This window comes from Bos taurus, chromosome 28 (genome assembly GCF_002263795.3).
Source record: "Bos taurus isolate L1 Dominette 01449 registration number 42190680 breed Hereford chromosome 28, ARS-UCD2.0, whole genome shotgun sequence".
Lineage (NCBI taxonomy): Eukaryota > Metazoa > Chordata > Mammalia > Artiodactyla > Bovidae > Bos > Bos taurus.
Genome location: NC_037355.1, coordinates 35,117,935 through 35,130,295, shown reverse-complemented (window position 1 = coordinate 35,130,295; position 12,361 = coordinate 35,117,935). Strand labels below are relative to the sequence as shown.

Below are 12,361 nucleotides of genomic sequence, written 5' to 3'. Positions count from 1 at the left end.
CCTAGAGATGACTCAGTTCATTCCTGCCCACCCCACCTTGGCTCCTATTTCACAAATGCAGAAACTGACAACCAGAGAGGGGAAGTGACGGGGCGAGGTGACACAGCAAGACCCTCCCAGGGCTGGTTCAGGACCCTTCCACTCCTGCCTCCAAGCCAGGGCCCACTGTCCAAAAGGCAGGACCGCAACCAGTTGCTGACTTTTCACAGCATCTCTAGTTGGGGAGGCAAGGTTTTATGGAGCCTGAAGCCTATATAATTTTAGGGGCCCTTTTTAAGATGCCAGAAACAGGATGCTTTTTTTTGCAAATTCTACAAAACTATATGACTTAGTAAATTCACTGCAAGGGCCTCTCCCACAGCCTTGGAGAGACCACATGCAAATGACTAGGGTGTGGGGGTTGGGAGACTTCAACTAAGGACTGTATGCCCAGCAGGCTCCTCTGTCCACGGAATTCTCCAGGCAAGGATACTGGAATGGGTAGCCATTCCCTTCTCCAGGGGATCTTCCCTACCCAGGAATGGAATCAAGGTCTCCTGTACTGCAGGCAGATTCTTTACTGTCTGAGCCACCAGGGAAGCCCTACGTTTCATTAGTTTCACAATGATTTCACCTCTGGGCTCAAAGAGGCACCCAACGCTGGGGCCAGACTCCCCTGAGAACAGGTGTTAAAAAAACAGAGCTCTGGCCTACACTAGGCTTTCCCTCTAGCTGGAGCTGCTGCTGCTGCTAAGTCGCTTCAGTCGTGTCCGACTCAGTGTTACCCCATAGACGACAGCCCACCCGGCTCCCCCGTCCCTGGGATTCTCCAGGCAACCCACACTGGAGTGGGTTGCCATTTCCTTCTCCAATGAGTGAAAGTGAAAAGTGAAAGTGAAGTCACTCAGTCACGTCTGACTCCTAGCAACCCCACAGACTGCAGCCTACAAGGCTCCTCCATCTATGGGATTTTCCAGGCAAGAGTATTGGAGAGGGGTGCCATTGCCTTCTCCTGTAGCTGATAGTCACAGGAAAACACTCACCAAGTGTTTTAAGAGCCACTCCCAGGCAGAATGGAGATTAAGGTTGAGAATCAGGAAAGGGCTCTTTGGAAGCAGAAAGGATATGTGTTTAGGAAACCCACTTCTCTCTGATGGGCCCTGGCAAACCCAAGGCTCCCCTGGGCACCTCTCCCTCATCTGTGAAATGAGTGAGCCCGCAAGGGATGCATGGTAGTCAACTTGTGCTGCCCAAGACCTGGGGCTCTTTGGAGGTTCTGTAGTTCACAAAGATTAATTTTGTTGTGGGGAGGAAAGGGGCGGGGCTGCAAAAGAGTCTCTCCAACTTAAATTTTGTTTTAAATGGAAAAAGAGGAGGCCTGGACACCAGGAGCCCACGTGGTGGCACACAGCTAGGGCTTCGGCAGCTGCTCCTTCATCCAGGGATGCCTGCCTCCGCTGCCCACTGTCCCCACAGGGCTGTCCCTGCAGGCACCTGTATTCGTAATGAAAGGCACGGATGTTCACCCAGGGCCCTGCTAGGCCCACCTCACCTTCATATGCAAGTCAGTCACAGATCCTCTCACAACAAACTGGGGGAGAGGGATGGAGGACAAGTCAAAACATCAAAAGGCAGCAGAGAGTCCCTGGGGCTTCTACAGACCTGGGGCCTGTTCAAATGCCTTTGGAAAGGCCTGGTCCCTTCAACTCTCGAAGACCTGAGAGAGTACCTATTTCAGCTCCAAATAGCGGAGCACCCCACCCTGCCTAGAAGTCCCAGAAACCTCTCCTTCAAATAGCACTTCTCAAGGGCAGCTCTTCTAATGGTGACCGAGTCCCCAGCCAGCCTTGTTCAGCTAGAAAATGAAAAGAAATCCCCACCAGAGCCTACAGATCACAGTGGAGGAGGTGATGCTCTTTTAGATCTCAGGTGGGCCTGACTGATGTGCAGGTGGAACCCTAAGACCTGCCAAGCAGCCCTGGGCTGTACCACAACAAGAAAATGGAAGGTCCCTGGAGGTCTCCATGTGATGGCAAGAAAGCAGGAAATGCATGTTCATAGCTCAGTCAAGCCAATACCTCAGCATTTTCCATCTTCAGAACTTCTGCTCAGTCATCTCTCTACCTAGCCTGTCCTCCTGTGTCCTTTACTCCTCTGTCTGCCCTCCTTAAACCTAAGTCAATTCTGGCTTTTCCTTTAAGCCAGACGGAGGCCCGCTTCTTTCAGGAAACCCACACTGATCTCTCCACCCACAACAATCACCTCTCTTTCTGGAACTTACCACCACTTGGCCTAAAATGTTTTCTACGTCCTCTAGTGTTCTAATAATACTCCCCTCTTTCCAGTACCTAAGTCGCTTTAGTCATATCTGATTCTATGCGACCCTATGGACTGTAGCCCACCAGGCTCCTCTGTCCATGGGATTCTCCAGGCAAGAATACTGGAGTGGGCTGCCATTTCCTATTTGAGGAACACATATTACTTCATCATGTATCATCTCATTAACCTTCATTAACCAACCCTCATTAACCAACGATCCTACAAGATAGGTATTATCACCTCAAGAGGACTACGGCTCAGAGATGGTTCTTGACAAGCAAGGATCACACACCTGACGTGTGCCAGGGCCAGAATTATTTTTTCTAGGCCTCCCAGCGAGAGTCGGTGCCGCGGCTGTAGGACAGGCCTCTTCTCTCCTCCTGCACCAGTTAGCACGGGCAGGGCACTGCGAGGTTCCTGACAGGACATCAGTGGGTCCTGATTATACCTCCTTCACACCCTGGTGGCACCTGTCCCAGTGACATCTTTGGTATGGAGGCTCCAGAATTCTGGGGGCAGAGAGAACTCATCTAAAACATTCTGTCTCTCCCTCCTACGACAAGGCCGGACCTTGAGTGACGTAAGAGGCGTCGAACATTCCTGACTCTGCCGGGGCACTGCCTCACCTCCGAGGTGTGGGTCATGAGGTCATCAAGCCCCAGAAGCGATCAAGGGAGCCCCAAGGCAGCACCCTACCAACCCAGACCATCCTTTCCCAAGCACTGAATAGAAAGCCCACAGAAGGTGCTGTTAAGACGTTCAACTCCCCCCCACACACACCCGTGAATCAAGAATAGCTGGAGCACACGTCAATCATTAGACAAGCAGTGCCTCCAACTCTGCCCCCACCCTGCCCCCCGCGGAGGCTGGCACCTGTGGTGGCCCCACCTGGAGGAGCTCCGGGTACAGCAAGCTAGGAGAGTGGCCACGGGCCAGTGTCCAGGCCTGACCAAGAGGCTGAACATGAGCAAGCAGGCTCAGAAAGACACCGCTGGGAAATAAAGTCAGTTTCCAGCGTGCTAGCTTTGGGATTACACAGGAATCCTACAACATCAGAGCTGGAAGGGACCTTCAGGAGACCCTTTGACTCCACTGGCTTATTTTACTTAGGTGGGAGCCAAGGCCTGGAGAGCAAAGCCTGCCTGGGCTCTCACCATTGGCTGGGGCGGGGCAGAGACTCAACTCATGTTTCTTGACCTCCAGGCCAATGCACCCAGGCCCAAGCTGGCTCCCCTCCACTCACGCTGCTGGGTTCTACTCCACCTTCCTGGGTTGGAGAATGGACTTGGAAATGTGAAGCCTATCCTGGGAAAGACAGAATGAGAAGGTGACCCTGCTGCCTACAAATAAAGTCCCATGTCATCAAGTCACAGAGAAACTGTCCTCTGCCCAGGGAAGCCTCTGTGGCACTGCTTCTCCCCAGGTTCTTGCCTACGAGTTAACAAGAGCAGAGAGCAGGCATTGGCAGCCACTTGTTTTGATCTTTCTGGGGTATCAGGAGCTGCACTGACCATCAGTCTAACTCAGCTCACGGTTCAAATGGCCTCTGTCCCCACGCTTTCCCAGAAATAAGTTACTAATGTGTCACACCTGGAGTTGAGGCAGGTCAGTCAGGAGAAGAAAGCACAGTTAAGATACTCTCTATCCCAAAGTTGGGTCTTGGAGGGACACCTGCCCCCACATCACTAGGGCCTCTAAGGTGGTTCCACATGCAGAATGCATGGCTGCCAAATCCGACCACTGGGAATGGCCTGGAAGCAGTGATAACCCTCAGAGCATCAGCAAAGCAGGAGCCTGCTTAGTCACCAGCCCACTGGCTCAGCCGCTGCCCTCCTCTGCACTGCCTGCCGGCCTGCCACTGTCATAAGACCCCATTCTTATTTCCCAACCAGAGGAAGGCTGGCTTAGAAAATGGCAAAACCGACAAGCACAGTAGTGGTTTCAGACTGAGGACAGCAGTGGGTAGTGTTCCAGAAACTTCTGGTTGTCCCCCCTCAACCATCTGCCCATCTCACTTCCATAACAGAACACTTACCAGTAGCCTGGCACATGGCAGCCCCAAATTAGGACTACGCTTCCGAGCTTCCCTGGCAGCAAGGCAGGACTCTGTCAGGAAGTCAGCTGTCCTGGGCCAGCAGGTAAGGGAAGCCAGAGCAGCACTATGGTCCCCAGACCGGCCGCATCAGCACAACCTGAGTGCCGTTAGAAAGGAAATTCCTCGGGCCTCACCACAGACCCCCTAAATCAGACCCTTCAGGGATGAGGCCCAGGAATCTGTGTTTTAACAAACCTTCCAGATTATCCATAAATGTGCTCAAGTTTGAGAACTAAAGCCCTGAAGAACGCCAGGAGCAACTGTGCCTAAGGAGTCTGGTGCCTGGACAACCTCACAGAACAGGCACTTATTAACTCTGGACTCCAATTTCTGGAGATAGAGGGAGAGAGAAACTCCTCTTAAATCATGGCCAAACCTGAATCCTGATGCAGGTGGGTGAAGAAGAGGAACAAGGAGAAACTCAACCAAGAGAGCAGGAAGTAGGAAAGAAACAACATCCAAGTGTAATAAATAATAAACAGACAACAAGAGGCAAGAAATACAATCAAGACCTCCTGGCATGCAAACGGTCCGAATTCTCTACCAAAGACAGAAATGACCAAGTTCGGTTTGTTGTTATTATCACTGCCTCCTGCCATCTCCCCTGAACCCCAGTCATGTGCTGATTACAAGAGAAACACTTTAAAGAAAAGTTGAAAATTAAGGCAAAGACATATTAGGTGAGCACGGAGAAAAACCAGAAGTGGAAATATTAATATTAAAACCATGTTGAGAACTTTCCAATAACCCTGCCTCTGCAGACTGAGGGTTTTTTCCAGCCACTTCTCAGCCATTTGCCTTTATCTGGAAACACAGGACTTGGAAAACTACTCACTAGGATTTCATGGTACAACAAGGCTTAGGCCATTCTAGTTCCATGAAATAGTTTACATGACTTAAAACACAAGCACAGAAAAGATTGTAAAACTTGGGGCCCAAGCCTTAATAGCTGACATTTGGTCTTGGGACATTTTTGTGTACTATTTTGTCATATCCCTTGGGGAACAGAGAGTCTGTTTTGCTGCTGTAGATGAGGAAGGAAATATAACTGTGAGTGAGAGCCATCTACTTGGACCTATGGGATAGGGGAGGAACCAACCGCAAAGTCAGAGGTCCTCTCCTGGGTTTTGCGAACTGACCTCCTTTTATCCACCCCTCCTAAAACCTGGCTATCGTGGGGGCCACTGGGACAGACAAGAAGGGGGAGCTCACAGTCGTCATGAGTCTAAGAAGCAGGCAGAGCCTGATCACTGCCTACTCTGCATAAGCCTCAGTGGGAACTAAAGGGTGTGGCGTACCCCCTGCCTGACTGAGGCTTGCTTCCAAATTTCTGAGCCTTTTACTTACTGTCCTATAAAATGCATTTAATTACTAATTTCAGGACTACAAAGGAATTCTCCCAGATTACTGACAATATATGCTCCTAAAATAGATAATATGGAATTTAAGGCCAAAGGTACAGAATACGTAACGAATGACACAAGGTACAATCCACAAAAATGAGCTTGAAAAGCTGTATACACCAGACACGCACGCCAAATTCACAAATCCAGAGCAAATGTAAGTCGAGTTTCACTCAAAAAAAAAAGATTCAATAAGCAAGGATGCAGAGGGCACCCTCAAGATCACAGAAATATCTGATGTCTGTGTGCCACAGAGAATATGTGTCAGGAAAGTTCTTCAGGTTGATCATGTAGCTGGCCACAAAGAAAATCTTAATACAGTCCCACAAGAGATTCTGCCAAGCACCTTCCCGCAACAGAACTGTATCTGTATGCTCAGTTGCGTCAACCCATGGACTGCGGCCCGCCAGGCTACTCTGTCCATGGAATTTTCCAGGGAAGAATACTAGAGCAGGCTGCCATTTCATACAGGGAATCTTCCCGATCCAGGGATTAAACATGCATCTCTCGCATCTCCCTGCATTGGCAGCTGAGCCACCGAGGAAGCCAAGAGAACTAGCAGCCAACATTAAAATATGATCAGACTGCCCCAAAACTGCCGCAGAAATTAAAGATCCTGCCTTCTAAAAAGTCCTTGGATCAGAACTGATCTACAGAGTACTAGGAAGCAATGGAAAGATGAGCATTTCATATAAAGGCCCACTGGCTAGACTGGTACTCAGAAGAAAATGCTGAGCTCTACATAATTTTTAAATTAAAAAACTAAAAATAAATGAACCAATTTAGACATGAAAACTAGAGCAATGAAATAAGCAAAAAGTAAGAAGACATGAGTAACAGTAAAGGTTGAAATTAATGACCAAAAAAGTAGAATTTTTAAAAAAATATTTACAAATAATTTCCAAATTATATAACATATTTTATGAGATATATACCTCCAGCATATCCAATTAGAATCCTATTCTTAGTATCTAATGAAGACATTCTATATCACAAGGCCTGTAATCTGTCCTTGATTTGGAAGACTTAATATTATAAAGTGTTAACTCTTCCTTATAAAGATTCCTACCGGTGGCTCAGTGGTAAAGAATTCGCCTGCAATGCAGGAGACCCAGGTTTGATCTCTGGGTCAGGAAGATCCCCTGGAGGAGGGCATGGCAATCCACTCCAGTATTCTTGTCTGAAGAATTCCATAGACAGAGGAGCCTAGCGGGCTACAGTCCATAGGGCTGCAAAGAGTGGGACACAACCGAAGCGACTGACCACGCACAGACTATTTACTCCAACACTGTTTCAAACTATAAAAATAGTCAATAGCCTCCATACCCAGCAATAAGGGAAAGGTTGAATAAATTAATTTACATCTGTACTACAAAACAGCCAGGGACGACCTAGGGTGGGTGGGGGTGGCCTCTGCTTTTGTGGTCACAGTACAGGGCTAGGCAAACAGTGGGTACTCACTAACTATGAGTTCAACAGCAACATCCTTGTCACAAGCTTCCTAAAATAGCCATGACCTTTTAGGTGAACACAGCAAGCTCAGTCGGCTGTCACCAGCCCCCTCACAGACACATCCTTTTCCTCAAGGATGCCATCCCCAGGCTTAACCTCCACCTCCCTGTCATCAGCTCTGAGTTTCTCTTCGTCCCTCACTCACTGTCCTCCAAGCCAGTCTCTGCCCATGCTACAGGTGTAAGAGGCTCCAGGCACCTGACTTCCCTTCTCAATTTCAGGAGTCATTCCACCCCCTTTTTCCTGCTAAGGCAGTGGCACCTTCAGGACCACAAGCCCCTGGAAGACTAGAACTCAAATCACAGAACCAGGAGTCAGCTACCTACCACCCACACACTCCAACCCCAGCTTCAAGATTCCTTGCAGCAACCCAAGATATCAACACTGCCATCGCCACCCCCTAACTGATCTCAAGCCCCTTTTGCAAACATCTTCTCACCAGATTCTGCAAACAACCATTTTACTACCCAGAACACTGGACCCTGTGTGGCTATGTGGCTTGTCCCAGGATACCCAGCACAGATGGGACCTCTGCCTCCTCACCCCTCCATTGCCCCCCTGTTACTTTCTCACATCAGGAGCAAAGTCAGCTGTGGTTTGAGTCACTATTCACGCCACACTGTCAAGATCCTCCCAAACCACCACATGACATCTGACCTTATTTCACGGGGTCCCGGGGTCAGGGTCAGCAGGCCTCCTGTGGTATGGTTTCAGCGTTATTAGAAAGCTCCGTTGAATTTCAACAACTGCTTTTAAAAATGCGAATTCCCAACAAAGACATTTCAGTTTCTCCATTTCTCCTAAGACCTTTCCTGTCTAGGTATCCCTCAGATTTCCTCATGTTCTACAGGCCATGGGCTCACAAGGTGCTGTTGAGAAAAATCCAGAGAAACCTGAATCCGTTCACTTAGCTGAGATTGTGAAATACACCTACACACAGAATCTTCCTCCAGTGCCCACCACGGGACAAGTGCTAGGAACTGCTCAAGGGGGAAAAGACAGCAGCTGAAAAGAGGGAGGAAAGAGCAGGAAAGACAGTGAGATCCAGAAAGGCCCTCGGTTCTCTGAAGATCCAGCACTCAGCACAGATTTGGTTTCTACATTCACCTCCTGCTCACACCAGTTTTTTTTGTTGTTGTTGTTGTTGTTTTTTTTGCAGTGAATACCCAGGAAAATCCCACACTCACCTATTCTGGCTCAACTCTCATTCCTACCACCCCAAGCTACCCATCCTCCCCAAATCACATGGCCAAGGCATCACTAATCAATCGTAGCCTTCTAGGTGCCGCGATCCAGGACAAGCCCTGACAACAACCCTGGACCTGATAACATAAAGGAGTCCACGGGGACTTCCTCTTGACCTCTCTGCCAGTTCCTATGCCCACCTCTCAGTCTGAACTCAATTCCATCTCACTCTTCCCACTTTTTCTTTTTTTTGCCTATCCCAATTCAGCTTCCAAGGTCAAATATCCTTGGCCTGTCTCTTCACTTAGCTAACATCTGCTGAGTACCAACATCAGGCAAGGTCCTTTCTGGATGCTGTGAGACCAAGACACGAGTGAGAAACACCACCCACCCTCCAGACACAGAGGACAGGGCAGAGCGATGTTGGCTGTACAATCACTACTGCACGGCGAATACTGAGAAGCGATGTTAAAGGAGTGGAAGAGGGCTGTGTGGGCTGACCACATGTCTTGCCCCTTCCTGCTCCAGGTACCTGGATGGCTCCTAGAAGGGCGATGAGTAACAGGCAGAACTGGGGGAAGGAGGGCAGAACAGCATGAGCGAAGACAGAGGAACAGGTCAGGAGAAGAGCAATTCAACTAGGCTGACCTTCAGCTGCATGAAGGGAGTAATAAATATTGTTATTACTGACTCTTACAGATGAATACTAATGTGTCAGGCCCTGCTGTAAGCTTTACGTCTATCTGGGACACAGGAGCATGGTCACCACCTATTCAGATCAGTGACTGAGCTGTATGGTTATTAAGTATATTAATTTATTTAATGCTCACAACAACCCTGGGAGGTAGGTATTATTATTGTTGCTGTCGTCATTTAGTCGCTAAGTCGTGTTTGGCTCTTTGTGACCTCTTGGACTGCAGCCCGCCAGGCTCCTCCGTCCACGGGATTTCCAAGGCAAGAATACTGGAGTAGGTAGCCATTTCCTTCTCCCGGGGATCTTCCTGACCCAGGGATAGAACCTGCGTCTCCTGCACTGGCAGGCAGATTCTTTACCACTGAGCCACCAGGGAAGCTCCAGGTATTATTATTACCCCCACGTTAAAGATAAGGAAACAAAGGCACAGAGACTGGTAAGAGGCGAGATTTGGAAGAGATGCCCAAAGTAGTGTGCATCCCATGCCGGGGGCAACATACGGCCCTGCAACCTCACCTGGTCTCTCCTGTCAGGGAGAACCTTGTGGCAAGGAGAGTGCCTTGTGCGGAGGGGCCCTGCTAACTCTCCTGGCATCCCCAACAACTGACTCAAACAAGGAAGGAACATAAGGAGAGCCAGTTGGGGGATGAGCAAGATAACACGCCCTGCCTGGACTCAGCCCGGCACTGCCCTCTAAGCCTTTGTTCCTGCTGTGGGAGTTGGGCAGAGGCTCACCCCTTGAAGGGTCACTCCAAGTCCAGGTCAAAGCAGCGGGGGAGCAAAGTGAAGGCAGAGAGGGAAGGCAGAGTGGTTGGCTACCAAAGATACCCTGGGGCTGTCCTAAAATACCCCATCGCCAAAGAAAGGTCGCTGATTTAGAGGGGAAGGGACAGAAATGTGAAAGGCAAACTGCTCCCAGCTTGGGCTGGAACTGTCTAGCTAAGCTTCTGCTCCCCAAAGTCTCAAATGGATGAACTGCACAACTTTCCGTTAAATCAACATACTCTTTATTTCTTAAAGCTTTTTCAGGGGGAAGAGAAGTCAAGAATCCCTCCCCGAAACTGTAGCTCAAGGCTGAGATGAAGGAACAGGCTGAGAAGGTAAATACACAGGTGAACACAGCACCAGGGGTGGATCCCGCATTCTCTCAAATAAAGTGCCTTATAAATCAACTCCAACAGCAGCAGCTCCCAGGAATTTCCGTCTTTCCAGTTCCGGAGGAAAGTTCCTGAAGGCAGCCAGCCCTCCTAGGTCTCCTCAACAGAAGCCTTTTCTGGAAGGATACACACACTGTCCAGAAGTCAGCGGGGTCAGGGAGGTCGTGGCCACCGCCATCCCCACACCAGCCAGCCGCCTTCTTGTCGCAGGTTAACGGGCTCCCAGGCCCTGAGCCCCGGACCCCAGCGGAGCCTCACAATCACGCGGCCCTGGCCACTGGGGCCCCGCCTGTGCACCGCCCACCCCACAAGGAGGGCCCCCAGCCGCTGACAGAGCTGGGCAGGAAGGCCGACGAAGCCCGTCCGGGACAGCCCGACACCCGCGCCTTTACCCCCATGCTGTGTAACCAGGAAGCCGCAGGGCCGGGCTGAAGGTGGCGCGGGGCAGACCGGGGCCTCCCGGCGGGGGTCGCGGCGCCCTGCCTCCGCCCCGTCCCGTGCCCGCCTCAAGCCGGACAACCCTCACTCACCTGGCCACGGGGCAGTGGGGAGTCGCGAGGGGAGACGTGGGACGCGGGCAGAAGCAGCTCTCTCTCCGGGCGTCCCAGGCGCAGCACCTCCAACCGGCCTCGAGTTTTGTCCCACTTCCACACTCGGAGCACTCAGGGAACTCGCGACCCGCAGGCTCCTCAGCCGTCAGGGCGGGGCCGGAGGAGGAGCCCACTGGCCGGAAAACCCCGGGCCGAGGACCAACGTGCCCCGGGGCGGGGCCGCGTGCGCCACGGAGGGGCGGGGGCCGAGGTGGGCGGGGCCGGGGCGTGGTATGCACGCGGCCCCGCCCCCAGGTGAGAGTCTTTCTGGGCCAGCACACTACGGAATGTGTCGGCTAGTCTGGGAAGGAAGCCACAGGCCTTCCGCCGCGAGAGGTTACGGCAGGCGCCAGTAGGTCGGCGAAGAACCGGTTCGCCGCACCGCCTTCCTTGACCTGTCCTGCCCTGCGCCTCACTCCGGGGGAGGGGATTTCCCCAAGCCCCCTCCAGCTCAGTGTACCTTCCTTATTGACTCTGTACATTAAAAAGTGACACAACAGGATGGAAGTGGAGGTGGGGGAGAGAAGCTTTATGGTGCAGAAACTGCTGCTGCTGCTGCTGCTAAGTCGCTTCAGTCGTGTCCGACTCTGTGCGACCCCAGAGACGGCAGCCCACCAGGCTCCCCCGTCCCTGGGATTCTCCAGGCAAGAACACTGGAGTGGGTTGCCATTTCCTCCTCCAATGCATGAAAGTGAAAAGTGAAAGTGAAGTCGCTCAGTCGTGTCTGACTCCTAGCGACCCCATGGACTGCAGCCCACCAGGCTCCTCTGTCCCTGGGATTTTCCAGGCAAGAGTATTGGAGTGGGGTGCCATTGCAGTCAACTATTAATATCTCAGCCGGCTGATCAAGGTCAACGTCAAGAATGATAGATCAACAGTGATAGTATGTACAGATTGTGGTCTTCTTTTCAAAAATGCATAATCCTAATCTAGTCGTGAGAAAAACACGATTAATCCTGGTTCAGGGATATTTTACAAAATACTTGACCAGTATTCCTCAAAATTGTCAAGATCATCAAAACCAAGGAAAGTCTGAGACACATTGGTACAGCCAAGAGAAGCCTGAGAAAATGTGAAAACTAAATGTAATCTGGTATCCTGGATAGGATCCTGGAAAAAGGACATTGAGTGAGTGAGTGAAGTCGCTCAGTCATGTCTGACTCTTTGCAACCCCATGGACTGTAGCCCACCAGGCTCCTCCATCCATGGAATTTTCTAGGCAAGAGTACTAGAGTGGGTTGCCATTTCATTCTCCAGGGGACCTTCCCGACCTGGGGGTTGAACCCGGATCTCCCGCATTGCAGGCATACCCTTTACCGTCTGAGTCACCAAGGACATTAGATAAATACTAAGAACAGTGAACTTCCAGTTGTTCAAGCTGGTTTTAAAAAAGGCAGAGGAACCAGAGATCAAATTACCAGCATCCT

The 12,361-nt window shown here is 50.8% G+C and overlaps 1 protein-coding gene across 2 annotated transcripts in view; it reads right to left on the bottom strand.

Annotated features, from left to right (window-relative positions):
• The window catches only part of ANXA11 (annexin A11), a 42,252-nt gene extending 31,202 nt beyond the window's left edge, over positions 1–11,050 (bottom strand). For both annotated transcript variants that reach the window (NM_174502.3, NM_001435383.1), the window contains exon 1: positions 10,875–11,050. The gene's annotated coding sequence lies outside the window, so the exon portion shown is untranslated. The remainder of the gene's footprint in view (positions 1–10,874) is intronic.
• Positions 11,051–12,361: the final 1,311 nt, after the last annotated feature.